Below are 14,864 nucleotides of genomic sequence, written 5' to 3' on the forward strand. Positions count from 1 at the left end.
GTAGAAATCATTTTATCAGGATGCATCACACCATGGATTGAGAACAGCTCCATCCAAGACCGCCAGAAATTGCAGAGATACATTACAAAATGATTGAGAGCAGGAATAGGCCATTCAGCCCTTTGATAGATACAGGTTTAGGGCGGCACGGTGGCGTAGCAGTGGAGCTACTGCCTTACAGCGCCAGAGACCCGGGTTCGATCCTAACTACAGGTGCCGTATGTACAGTGTTTGTACGTTTGTGCGACCCTTGTGAGACTCTTGGTTGTACAACCAGTCATTTACCCCATCTCCTCCATCCACCAATGCAACAGAAATGTCTGGTGAGCCTTCATAACACCCCTTTTATAGAAAGTGTATCCTTTCTTAGCTAAGAAGACCAAAGCTGCATACATTATTCCAGGTGTGATCTCATCATGGCCTAGTATAATTGTAGCAAGAACACCCTTCCTCCTATCTGAAGAAGTCAGTCTGAAGAAAGGTCCCGACCCAAAAGGTCACCCATCCTTTTTCTCTAGAGATGAAGCCTGACACGCTGAGTTACTCCAGCACATTGTGTCTATTTTCGGTATAAGCCAGCATCTGCAATTCCTTCCTGCACATCCTTCCTCCTATACTCAAAATCCCAGGAATTTGCCAATTTACCAACTTTCTTAAGCCCTTATGGCACTGGTTTCAGTGACTGGTCATCAAGGAAACCAGATCCTTTTATAACCATATAATAACCATATAACAATTACAGCACGGAAACAGGCCATCTCGGCCCTACAAGTCCATGCCGAACAAATTTTTTTCCCCTTAGTCCCACCTGCCTGCACTCGTACCATAACCCTCCATTCCCTTCTCATCCATATGCCTATCCAATTTATTTTTAAATGATACCAATGAACCTGCCTCCACCACTTCCACTGGGAGCTCATTCCACACCGCCACCACTCTCTGCGTAAAGAAGTTCCCCCTCATATTACCCCTAAACTTCTGTCCCTTAATTCTGAAGTCATGTCCTCTTGTTTGAATCTTTCCTATTCTCAAAGGGAAAAGCTTGTCCACATCAACTCTGTCTATAAATTTTATAATTTATCACCATCTAAATAATGTTCTGCCATGGTGTTTCTCCTGCCAAAGTGAATGCCTTCACATTAATCTACATCATACTTGGCTTTCAATACATTAATTTCTGTGTATTTAAATGTAACTAAATTCCTATAACATTCTCTTTTTCATAGGCCTCTTGTTTCTATAGCAATTCTGTGTATGTCTTCATGAGGAACCTAAGCATTTGTCAATTGAGTGCCATTTCCTAGTTCCCAATCCAAATTCACCTGTTTCTCAATGTAACAGACCTTTAGTTGTGTAGGAAGGAACTGCAGATGCTAGTTCAAACCAAAGATAGACACAAAAAGCTGGAGTAACTCAGCGGGACAGGCAGCATCTCTGGAGAAAAGGAATAGGTGACATTTTGAGTCGAGACCCTTCTTCAGACTGGAGTGTCAGGGGAAAGGGAAACGAGAGATATGGACGGTGATGTAGAGAGATATAGAGCAGATGAATGAAAGATATGCAAAAAAAGTTACGATGGTAAATGAAACAGGCTGTTGTTAGCTGCTTCTTTGGTGAGATTACAGGCAATGAAACTCAACAAGATGCTTTGAAGCTGGTATGATTTGGGTGGGGGAGGGATAAAGAGAGAAGGAATGCAGGGGTTACTTGAAGTTAGAGAAATCAATATTCATATCACTGGGCTGTAAACTACCCAAGCAAAATATGGGTGCTGTTCCTCCACTTTGCGCTTGGCTTCACTCTGACAATGGAGGAGACCTAGGACAGAAAGGTCAGTGTGTGAATGGGAAGGGGAATTAAAGTGTTTGGCAACTGAGAAAACAGGTAGGTCCAGTAGGACTGAGCGGAGGTGTTCAGCGAAACAATCGCCGAGCCTGCGTTTGATCTCGCTGATATATAGGAGTCCACACCTGGAACAACGGATACAGTATTGAATTGAATTGAATTCCTTTATTGTCATTCAGACCTTATGGTCTGAACGAAATTTCGTGCCTGCAGTCATACATACAATAATACAATAATAATCAACAATAAACACAAATTAACATCCACCACAGTGAGTCCTCCAAACACCTCCTCACTGTGGTGGAGGCAAAAATCTTAGGGCTGCAGTCTCTTACCTCCTCTTCTCCCTCTGCGCTGAGGCGATTCCCCACCGGGCGATGGTACAAACAGTCCCGCGGCTCACTGAACCCCGCGAACGGGCCGGCTCAAACACCGCGGCCCGGGGTGGTCGAAGCCGCCGCACCTCCAGTCCAGCACACGCAGCCGCCGGCCCGCGGCTGAACCCAGGACTCTGGACACCGCCGCCAGAACGTCGTCCCAGCCACCGCAGCACCGCAGTAGGTGAGGTTGGAGGAGGTGCAAGTGATTTATGTTCACTGCTCATTTTTCTCACCACATATTTGTAAAAGACTTTACAATTTGCTTTTATGTTCCTTTCAGATTCACTGTCATATTCTATTTGTACTTTCCTCATCAATCTCTTTATCACTTCTTCCTACATTATCTGGCAAATGTTATTTAATTCTTCCCTGGACCTAATGCAATCCCAACTTATATCTAGAGCCAGGCTGGGGCGTTTTTCCTTGCGACTTTTTGGAAATAACATTCATAACAGTCAGATACAGGACGATGTCACTCAAGTTTTAGTGGATTCGAGGAAATCAAGATTTGAGTCTGTTTGGAAATGTAGCCTATAGTGTAGAAGATAATTTTACACTGGAGATGGCTCGACTGCAGTCCGTCCGTCTTTTTTTTTTAAATTTTTGTCTCGTTAAATGTATGCATTGATTCTAGTTTTTATTATCTTTTATTTTTTTAGCTGTGTATATGTGGGGGGGGAGCGTTTAATCGCTTCCCTGTACGGAGACCAGACTTTTTCCCTGTTGGGTCTCCTATGTCGTTGGGCCTGACATTGTGGAGTTGGCGGTGGCCTCCAACCGGAACCAACCTGAGGGCTCCAGTCGCGGAGCCTGCGGACCTGCCATCGTGGAGCTGGCCGACTTCAGAGCGGGGAGAGCTGTGGTGGCACACGGCTGCGACACGACTTCGGAGCTTCGGAGGCTCCGGCCACAGGCCCAGTGGACGGGAACATCGGGAGCTCGCAGGTCCCTGGTGGGAGACCGCTTTTCGGAGCTCCCGCAACGGCAACTTCTCTTGCTGGAATCGCGGGGTTTAAATGACGAAGAGTCGGGCCTAACATCGCCCGGCACGGCTTAAACAGCTGCGGGACTTACCATCGCCCACTGGGGGCTTTAACATCATGAGCCCCAGTCGTCTCAACGCTGCAGTTGGACTGCTGGACCGCGGGAGAAGAACAAAGGGAAGAGATGAGGAGGGACAGAAGTTTAGGGGTAACATGAGGGGGAACTTCTTTACTCAGAGAGTGGTGGCTGTGTGGAATGAGCTTCCAGTGAAGGTGGTGGAGGCAGGTTCGATTTTATCATTTAAAAATAAATTGGATAGTTATATGGACGAGAAAGGAATGGAGGGTTATGGTCTGAGCGCAGGTATATGGGACTAGGGGAGAATACGTGTTCGGCATGGACTAGAAGGGTCGAGATGGCCTGTTTCTGTGCTGTAATTGTTATATGATTATATGGTTATATGGTGTTAAAGATTCACTGTGATGGATGTTTGTGAAAACTGTGTTAAGTGTGCGTCTTGGTTTTTTTTTGTAATGTTAAGACTGTAGAAATGCAATTTCGTTCAAACCAAGCTGTTTGAATGACAATAAAAGGCATTCTATTCTATTCTATTCTATTCTATTCTATTCTATTCTGAATGGAGAAAGATCTTTCATTACAGTTTCAATGGTTATAATTAACTACTAAGTTTTCGCATTTTGAGTGTAGACAGGTGACTCTGCAGCATTACATATTTACAATGGAAGCATATTGTAGCTGCCTAGATACCTTTGATTATGCAAACACCTTTGGGAGTTCAAAGTAATTTTTGAGGCAGGGATAGATGTCAGGGGTTATGGGGAGAAGGCAGGAGAATGGGGTTAGGAGGGAGAGATAGATCAGCCATGATTGAATGGCGGAATAGACTTGATGGGCCAATTGGCCTAATTCTACTCCTATCACTTATCATCTTATGACCTTAAATGGAAAGCTTTGAGGACAGGGAACCCAAATGCCCCCAAATTAGTGCTGTGAGGCTGGACACAAATATCCCAATTATATCTGCATTTGTACCTTATAACCCATGATATTAAGATAGAATTCTACAATTTCATGCACCAAATATACAAAAAAACATATGTTTCTTCTTTCCCCTCCCCCAACCCTCCCCTCAGCCACACCAGGACTCACACCTGTTCTCCCCTCGACCTCCCCTTCATCTATATTCCTTCCTCTGGCTTCACAATCTGCACCTCTTCTATCCTTGTTGTATTTACACCTCTGGTTTTCGTGCAATCATCAATCCCCTCCCCCCTCACTGGTATCCACCTATCAATCACCAAGTTTTTGTCCTGCCCCACCTCTCTTCCAGTTTTTCCCCCCCCCCCCCCCCCCCCCCACCACATTCAGGCTGAAGAAAGGCCCTGACCCAAAACGTCACTTATCCATGTTCTCCAGAGATGCTGCCTGACCTGTTGAATATCTCCAGCACTTTGTCTTTTTTTTGTAAACTAACAACTGCAGTTTCTTATGCCTTCATTTTACTGCCCCTGTTATTGACAGACAAACAAATAGCCAAAGGCATATTGGAGGAACATCATATTTCGCTTGGGCAGTTTACAACCCCGTGGTATAAACATTGATTTCTCTAACTTCAAGTAACCCTTGCATTCCTTCTCACTCCATCCCTCCCTCACCCAAGTCGTACCAGCTTCAAAGTCGTCTTGTTGAGCCTCATTGTCTGTAACTTGTTTGCACCAAGCCCACAGCTAACAATGGTCTGTTTCCTTCATCATCATTACTTTTCCGCATATCTTTCATTCATTTATTCCATTTCTCCTATACATCACTGTCTATATCTCTCGTTTCCCTTTCTCCTGACTCTCATTCTGAAGAAGGGTCTTTACCCGAAATGCCACCTATTGCTTTTCTCCCGAGATGCTGCCTGTCCCGTTGAGTTACTCCAGCTTTTTTTTGTCTATTCCTATGATCATTGACCATGCTTGATGTGCCAAGTGATATGTCTGGACTGGAAACTTCCCCATCCCCATCACAATGGTTTGAAATAATTTAAACTGAACATTAGTGGTTAAATATAAGCCAATTAATATATTGGCCACAGGCTTGACTTAGTTGACAGTCTGCCCGTTTACAATAAGAAATATAAAGTGCTGGAGTAACTCAGTGAGCCAAGCAGCATCTCTGGAGAACATGGATAGGTGATGTTTCAGCCTGATTATAGTGGTGGGGATGAGGGTAGGGGTGGGGATAATAATAATAATAATATAATAATAATTTTATTTATAGAGCACTTTAAAAACAAACATAGCTACAACAAAGTGCTGTACATCACTAATCATTGACAAAAAAGTTAATACACACCAAAAATAACAATCAAAAGAAATAGTAGGAAAAGACATGTAAAATAAAGAAACATCAAAAACACCACAAACAGAAGCAAAGCCTCAGGCATGGTCAAAAGCCAGGGAGTACAAATGTGTTTTAACACTGGATTTGAAGATGGACAGTGAGGGGGCCTGTCTGATGTGCAACGGCAGGGTGTTCCAGAGTGCCGGAGCAGCAACAGAGAAGGCTCTATCCCCTCTGAGCCTCCGACTAGACCTCGGTACCTCCAGGAGCAGCTGACCAGCTGACCTGAGGGACCGGGCAGGAGCGTATGGGTGGAGCAGCTCAGAGAGGTAAGGGATGGGGGTGGGGGGGAGGAGGAGAAAGCTGGAAAAGAGACAAAGTCTAGGCGGTGATAGACACAAAATGCTGGAGTAACTCAGCGGGGACAGGCAGCATCTCTGGAGAGAAGGAATTGGTGACGTTTTGGGTCGAGACCCTTCTTCAGACTGTGGCAGTGATCTCGGAAGTAAGCAGACTTCTAGGCAGTGATAAGTGGATACATAATGTGTGAGACAAGGTTCAAGGTTTAAGGTTCAAATTTATTCCTCACATGCACCAACAAATGTGCAGTGAAATGAATTTGCCAGCAGCGATGCAATTGAAAAAAGAACACACAATACACAATAGAATTTAACACAAACATCCACCACAGCATTCTTCATTGTGGTGGAAGGCAATAAAGTTCAGCCAGTCCTCCTCCTTTGTTCATCCGTGGTCGGGGCCTTAACCCTCCGTAGTCGCCGCTACGGACGGCCCGATGTACAAGCTCTCTCCTTGGGATGATTGTAACTCCAACGTCAGGACGGTCGAACACACTCCACGGCTTGGAGTGCCTGAAACGGCCACTTTCTTATCGGAGACCGCGGCTTCAGAATGATACAGGCTGCAGGCCGGCAGTCAGAACTCTTCTCCGGCGATCCCCGTCAAAGAATCCCAGGCTCTCAAACCTTCTCTCATCGACAAAACATATCAACAATGGGATAGACTGGGGATTAGGAAAGTAGGGGATATGTATGAAGTGGGCAAACTGTTATCATTTCAACATTTAAAATTAAAATTTAAACTGAAGGATAATCAATATTTTAAATATATACAGGTATGTGACTTTATGAAGAAATATACACATAGATTTCAAACTATATTTTTAGACCCTTTAGAAGAAGCAATGAATATTAAGGCTGATTCACAAAAATTAATATCATACTTTTATAATAATATATTAAATAGAGAATCACCCTCAACAGAAGCACTAAGGGAAGATTGGGAACATGAGCTAATGATAAAGATCTCGAAGGATAGATGGGAAAAGTATTTGATGAATACACATAACTGTTCTATTAATGCAAGACATAATTTAATTCAATTCAAATTATTACATAGACTATATTATTCAAAAACGAGGTTGAATAAATTTTATCCAAACGTCTCTCCCAGATGCGATAAATGTTTGTTTCAAAACGCTAATATAACACATTCATTTGTAGGATGTACAAAGCTGAATAAATTTTGGAGTGATATATTTGATATATTTACAAAGCTTTTCAAGTCCACAATAGAACCCAAAACGGAATGGATTATATTTGGAATAATAGTAGAAGATATCAATTTAAATAAAGACCAAAACGTTTTTTTTAATTATGGGTTAATAATTGGAAAGAAATTGATACTTAAATTTTGGAAAAATACAGCCATACCAACTGTTAAAATGTGGATTAGGAATATGATGGACATAGCACGCCTTGAAGAAATGAGACTCCGACTAATAGATAAATATGGCCAATTCTTAAGGAGTTGGTCTCCTATCATCGACTTTTTGGAATCATGTGATGCAGCGGTACCGTAAAGATTGCTGATTTCAGTTCATGATCTACATCTCCGAATACAGATTTGAAAAATTCTCTTTTAAGGGGCCTTCTCTTCTATTTCTACTTTCCACTTTTTCTTTTTTTTTATATACACACTTCACTCTCTACCATCTATTTTTCCACTTTTTCCCCTTTCTATTTTTTTATTTTTCTTGTCTTGCTTACTTCCTTCTCAAAACATAAAACTAGAGGTTGTACATAGAATGGATTACGGTATGACATAGTTGGCACCTAAAATTAGGTTCCATTGTACTGTTTTGTACTGTATTAACTTCTAATAAAATAAACACAAAAAAATATATAAAATAATCCCAGGCTCCGGATGATAAGTCCACGCCATGCCTGCGGCGAGAAGCTCTGCAGACGACAGCCCCATGATGCCAAAGTCACCATGGGAATGGATCAAAGATTGGCTGACTAGTGGTGTTCCATAGGGGGTCAGTGGTCGATTCTAAGTGCTAGCTTTTGTTTTATCTGGATGGTGGAATATATGGCTCTGTGGCCAAGTTTGCAGATGATACGGAGGAAAGTAGAGGGGCAAGTAATGTAGAGGAAGCAGGGAATGTGCAGAGGGACTTGGACAGGTCGGGAGAGTGGGCAAAGAAATTGCCGATGGAATACAGCACAGCAAAGTGTGTAGTCATGCATTTTGGAAAAAGGAATAAAGGCATAGACTATCTTCTAAATAGGGAAAAGATTCAGAAATTGGAGGGGCAAAGGGAATTGGGGGTGTTGGTGCAGGATTCTCAAAAGGTTAATTTGCAGGTTGGGTTGGTAGTATGGAAGACAAATGCAATATTAGAATTCTTTTCAAGAGGACTAGAATATAAAAACAAGGATATAATGCTGAGACTTTATAAGGCACTGGTCAGGCCATATTTAGAATAATTGTGAGCAGTTTTCGGCCCCATATCTGATGAAGTATATATTGGGATTGGAGAAAGTCCAGAGGGGATTTACGAGAATGATCCTGGGGATGATTGGGTTAAAGTATGAGGAGCGGATGAAGGCTCTGGGCCTCTTCTCGCTGGAGTTCAGAAGGATGAGGGGAGGGGGGGGGCTCACATTGAAACCGACCAAATAAAGAAAAAGCCTAGATTTTTGGACCATAGTGATCTTTCTGGGGCAGATGCGACCTGTAAAATAAGAGGCCGGGTTGAATCTAAACCGGAGTGGCACAACCATCCCTGCACGGAACTTTGCAAGTGCTACTTATAAAGGTTAAAGCTAGAATGGCAGGGTGGAGGGAACCAGAGGAGTTAGTCCCTAAATGGCAGGGCTGATGAGAAGGGTGATGGTGAATACGTTTCAAAGGAAGGGCAGGCGGGGAGAGGTTCATGGATATGGGTTAATGAATGGCTGAAGTGTGTTTACTTCAATGCAAGGAGTATTGTGGGTAGAGCCGATGAACTTGGCGCCTGGATCAGTGCTTGGAATCATGATGTTGTGGCCATTACGCAAACCTGGCTTCGAGAGTGCCTGGATTTCAATGTTTACGAAGAGATAGGGGGGGGGGGAGTAAAAGTGGAGGAGGAGTAGCTTTGCTGATCAGGGAGAAGGTCATGACGGTATCCAGAGAGGACATACTAGAGGGTATGTTTGCTGAGCCATTATGAGATGAAATAAGAAAGGTCCAATTATTCCAATGGAATGATATTACAGGCCACCCAATGGCCAGTGGGAGATAGACACAAAACGTTGGAGTAACTCAGTGGGTCAGGCAGCATCTCTGGCCAGAAGGAATGGGTGATGTTTTTGGTTGAGACCATTGTTCAGACCTAGTCTCCAGTGACTCCAGCATTTTGTGTCTATCTTTGGTTTAAACCAGCATCTGCAGTTCCTTCCTACACACCCAATGAGAGATAGAGGATCAGATATGTAGACAGGTTACAGAAGGATGCAAGAACCACGGGGTTGGTGTAGTGGGAGACTTTAAAGGGCCTGTCCCACTTGGCGATATTTTCAGCGACTGCCGGCATCGTTGACTGACGTATAAGGTCACCGAAAAAGTTGCGGTGTGATGCGGTGTGATGCGGTGTGATGCGACGTGATGCGGCGTGTTGTGGCGTGACGTGGCATGATGTAGCGTGATGTGGCGTGATGTGGCGTGATGCGGCGTGACGCGGCGTGATGCGGTGTGATGCAGCGGTGACGACGTATTGACGCGCCGTGTTTCCTCAAGTGTCGCAACATTTTTTTTATCGCTGCTAGGTTTTGAAATGTTCAAAATCTATCAGTGACCCTGATACGTCAGTTGCCGAGAAAATTGCCAAGTGGGACAGGACCTTGATTTCCCCAACATTGACTGTAGTTAGGGGGCGCTGTTGAGTATGGCTGCCCTGCCAGCAGCTGTTAGTCTTTTCACCCTTTTATTTATTTTTAGTTGGTTAAAAGTGTTTGTTTTGGAGGTCCTTTAGTCTTTTTATGTGGGGGGTGGGTGGGGGAAAGGGGGAAACTATTTTGCTCAGTACCTACCTGGTCGGAGATGCAGTTTTTCTCCGAGCCGTGTTTTCACCCCTTCCTCGCGGCCTACCAGCAGTCTGGAGCGGCGTTTCCTGCCGGGACTGGCCTGGATCAGTTTCGGCTGCGGCACAGCATTGGTGCACCATCGTGGAGCTGGCGATATGTTACCCGGGTTGCCGTGCGGTGGGCTCCGGAGGGCTGCCTGCCTGCCTTCCCCCACAGTGGAAACCATTGTGGGGGGATGTTCTTATGTTTACTGTTAAATTCTTTAATGTTGTGTTTTATCTTTATTCGTGTTCTGCATTGGCGAGTCAACGAATTTCACTACACCAATTGGTGTATGTGATAATAAATGTATTTTGTCCTTTGTCCTCTCTGCCTCAGAAGGTAGTGGAGGCCAATTCTCTTGATGCTTTCAAGAGAGAGTTAGATAGAGCTCTTAAAGATAGCGGAGTCAGGGGATATGGGGAAAAGGCAGGAACAGGGTACTGATTGGGGATGATCAGCCATGATCACATTGAATGGCGGTGTTGGTCCGAAGGGCCGAATGGCCGACTCCTGCACCTATTGTCTATTGTCTATTACTCAGGGCAAGAGGATTAGATGGGGCAGAATGTATTAGGTGCATCCAAGACGGTTTCCTTAAACAGTATGTGGATAGTCTGACGAGAGGAAGGGCCATACTGTATGTAGGGGGCGCTGCTCTGGCAGCAGCCATGTCAGCAGCGCGTCAGTTTTTTCAACCTTTTTTTATTTTTTAGTATGTTTTACAGTATGTATTTAATGTTCCTTCGTGTGTGTTTTTGTGTGTGGGGGGTGGGTGGGGGGGGGGGGGGGGGGGGGGGGGGGGGGGGGGGTGGGGAGGGGGAAACCGCTCTGGTCTCCTCATCCATGGGGAGGCAAGTTTTTTCAGGTCGCCTCCCCCGTGGCCTAACATCAAGGATCGGCGCGGCCTTTCCCGGAGACACGCCCGGGGCTTCAGCGGCGGGCGCAGCGTGGACTCTCGTTGTGGAGCGGGTGAACCCTCGCTGGGGCTCGCTGGAGGGGAGCGCTCTATTTCGCTGACCCGGGGCTGCCGGCAGCCTGAAGCCGCGGTCTGCAGAGTTCCTGCTGGCGCGGCATCTACAGCCCGGGATCCCTCGTGGGGGACCCGGGGGAAGAAGAAGCCATCACTGCCGGCCCGCGGCCAACTTCTACCGCGGGTCCGGCATGGACTCACCATCACCCCTGGCGGCAAACTTCTACCGCCGGCCCTGCAGTCTACGGTGCTTCTGGCTGCGGCGGAGACTTTAAATCTCGACTGATCGGTCTACACCATCTTAAAGCCGCGGTCTCCGGTGAGGAAGAGCCGATCCTGGAATGACTCTGGACTCTGGTCCTGTCCACGGGGGGGAAATGGAGGAGGACCGGCCAAATGTTGTGCCTTCCACCACAGTGATGAATGCTGTGGTGGATGTTTGTGTTACAGTTTTATTGTGGTTGTGTGTTCTTTATTATTGTACGGCTGCTGACAACCCAAATTTCCACCGACCCTGGTTGTGTGGCAAATAAATTATATCTAATCTAATCTTATATTGGGAAACGAGCCTGGCCAGGTGACTGGTGTTGTGATGGAAGAAGATTTAGAGGAAGTGATCACAACTCCATAAGTTTTAAGATAGTTCTGAACAGGGACAGATCTGGATGTTGGGGAAAGGTACTTAATTGAGACAAAGCAGATTACAGTCTAATTAGGCAGGAGCTAAGGAGGGGGGCAGAGATAGACACAAACTGCTGGAGTAACTCAGCAGGACAGGCAGCATCTCTGGAAAGAAAGAATGGGTGACGTTTCAGGTCGAGACCCTTCTTCAGTCAAGGAAGCAGTTGGGAGCAGTTGTTATTAGGTATCTCCACAGATGATATGTGGGTCTCGTTTAAAGACCACCTGATCACAATGCAGGCTCTGCATGTTCCAGTAAGGAGGAGAGACAATGACGGCAAGGTAAAGGGAACCGTGGATGACAAAGGTTGCAGCCTTGGTCAGAAAGATAAAGGAAACGTATGTCAGGTTTAAGAAAGTGACATTAGACTGGGCTCATGAAGCGGATAGTAAAGAACTCAAGCGGGTGATTAGAAGGGCCAAAAGGGGCCTTGAAATATCATTGATGAGAGGGATTAAAGAGAATCCCAAGGCTTTTCGCATGTACGTTAAAAACAATAGGGTGACCAGCGAGAAGGTGGGACTACTCAATGATGAAGGATGGAATCTATGGTTGGAGGATGTAGGTGGGAACATAAACATAAACATATACTTTGCATCTGCATTCACCGAGGAGGACGTGGAGGGCCCCAAGATCAATGTGGAGAATACAATTTGACGAGGGCAGTTTGAGAATGAGAGGGAGGAGCTGCTGAGGCTCTTGAAGAACGGTGGTGGATAATTCCCCAGTGTCTGAAGGGATCGATCCCAGGTTATTGAGGGAGGCGAGAGAGGAGAGTGGCCTCATGTCAGTGGTAGGGAAACTATTGGCGAGAATTCTTCAAGATAGGATTTACACCCATTTGGAAGAGAACGGGCTAATCAGGGATAGCCAGCACAGCTTTGTACATGGCAGATCATGTCTTACTAACTTGATTGAGTTTTTTGAGAAGGTGACAAAGGAGATTGATGAGGGTTGGGCAATGGATTTTAGTAGGGCTTTCGGTAAGATCCCTCTTGGTAGGTTGATCCAGAAGGTTAAAATGTATGGGATTCATGATAACTTGGTTGTATGGATTCAGAACTGGTTTATTCATAGAAGACATAGGATTGTGGTGGAAAACAGATATTCGGGTTGGATGTCTGTGACCAGTGGAGTTCCGCTGATGTTTGTTATATATATAATTGACATAGACGCTATCCCCTTCCCCTTCCCAGTTCTCCCACCAGTCTAAAGGGCCTGTCCCACGAGCATGCGACTCCATGCGGCAAGTGCGACCTAACGTGGTCGCTTGAGCCGTACGGCCTCGCGGGGCCGGTCCCACTTCCATCGCCAGAGCCATATGGAGTTGTGCGGAGCTGGTCCCGACATCGCGTGGGGTTCTGAAAAACTGACCGTGTTCAAAAATTCCGCGCGTATCAGCTTGCTGGCCCGCAGCTGCCTCGACCCCGTATGCACCGCCTCGACGGGCATACGCAGCGTCTCGATGCCGGACGCACGTCTTGACGCCGTACGTCACGCACGAACTTCCCGCGGACTTCGCTCGAACTTCACGTCACTCTCTCGACCTTGCCGCATGCAGGCACATGTTGGTGGGACCGGCCCTGTACAGGGATCAATCAACCTCCGCGCGACCCCCGCTTCCTTGTTGGTTGCGCTTGCCGCATGCAGGTCGCATGCTCATGGGACAGGCCCTTTACTGTCTCCGATTACAGTACATTCTATCTTTGTCCCGCCCACTCCCCTGACACAGTCTGAAGAGGAGTCTCGACCTGAAACGTCACCCATTCCTTCTCTCCAGAGATGCCGCCTGTCCCGCTGAGTTACTCCAGCATTTTGTGTCTAGATGTAAATATTGATGGGTTGTTGAGTGAGGTCGCTAACGACACCAAATTTGGAGGAGTTGTAGACAGTGAGGAATTCTGTCAGAAGATACGGCGGGACATAGATCAGCTTCAGAAATGGGCAGAGAAATGGCAGATGGAGTTCAACTCAAGCAAGTGTGAGGAGTTTCACTTTGGGAGGATGAATGTTAGGTGAAGTATACAGTGAATGGCAAGACCATTAACTGCATTGAAGTGCAGAATGATCATAGAGTCCAAGTTGATAGCTCACTGGAGGTACCAGTGCAAGTAGACAGGGTGGTAAAGAAGGCATATGATATGCTTGCCTTCATTCCTAGCGGCATTGAATATAAGAGTCGGGAAGTCATGATGCAGCTCTGTAGGACTTTGGTTAGGCCACATGTGGAGTGTTGCGGCCAGTTCTGATCACCCCATTACAAGAAAGATGTGGGGCTTTGGAGAGGGTGCAGAGGAGGTTTACCAGAATGTTGCCTGGATCAGATGGGTTTCAGCTACAGGGAGAGATTGGATAGACTTTGTTTGTTTTCTATGGAACAGCGGCAATTGGGAGGAGACTTGATAGAAGTATTTGAAAATGATGAGAGGCTTAGATAGAGGAGACAGTCAGAACCTTTTTCCCAGGGTGGAATTGTCCAACACTAGAGGGCATAGCCATAAGGTGAGAGGGGGAAAGTTTAATTAAGATGTGCGGGGCAATATTTTTACATTGAGAGTGGTGGGGCTTGGAATGCATTGCCAGTGGTGGTGGTGGTGGAGTTTGTGATTGGGTAGTGGCGTTTAAGAGACTTTTAGATAGGCACGTGGATATGCAGGGAACAGAGGGATATGTATCATGTACAGGCAGATGGGATCAGTTCAACCGGGCATGATGTTCGACACAACCATTGTGGGCCAAAGGGCTCCTTCCTGTGCTGCACTGTGCTACGTTCCATGTGTTATGTTCTATGCCTGGATAGAGAGGATGTGGAGAGAATCTTTCCAGTAGCGGGAGAGTCTGGGACCAGAGGGCACAGCCTCAGAATAAAAGAAAGTAGCTTTAGAATGGACAAGAGAAGGAATTTCCTTCGCCAGAGAATGGTGAATCTATCTCAATAATTCATTGCCACAGATAGAGATGGAGGCCGTTGGTGGGTATTTTTAAAGCGGAGATTGCTAGGTTGTTAATTAGTAAGGACGTCAAAGGTTACAGGGAAAAGGCCAGACTGGGGGTTGAGAGGGAAAATAGATGATTGATTGACAGAGCAGACTTAACGGGCTGAATGGCCTCATTCGACTCCTATGCCTATGGTCTTATGGTCTCATGTGGACCATTTCCACCTTTGGTAAGCAGCATTTTGCATTCTGACTGGAGGAAGAAAGATTATTGGGAAAGCACCAATGATTGTGTGCTGGCAA

This window comes from Leucoraja erinacea, chromosome 7, assembly GCF_028641065.1.
Source record: "Leucoraja erinacea ecotype New England chromosome 7, Leri_hhj_1, whole genome shotgun sequence".
In the NCBI taxonomy this organism is placed as follows: Eukaryota; Metazoa; Chordata; class Chondrichthyes; order Rajiformes; family Rajidae; genus Leucoraja; species Leucoraja erinaceus.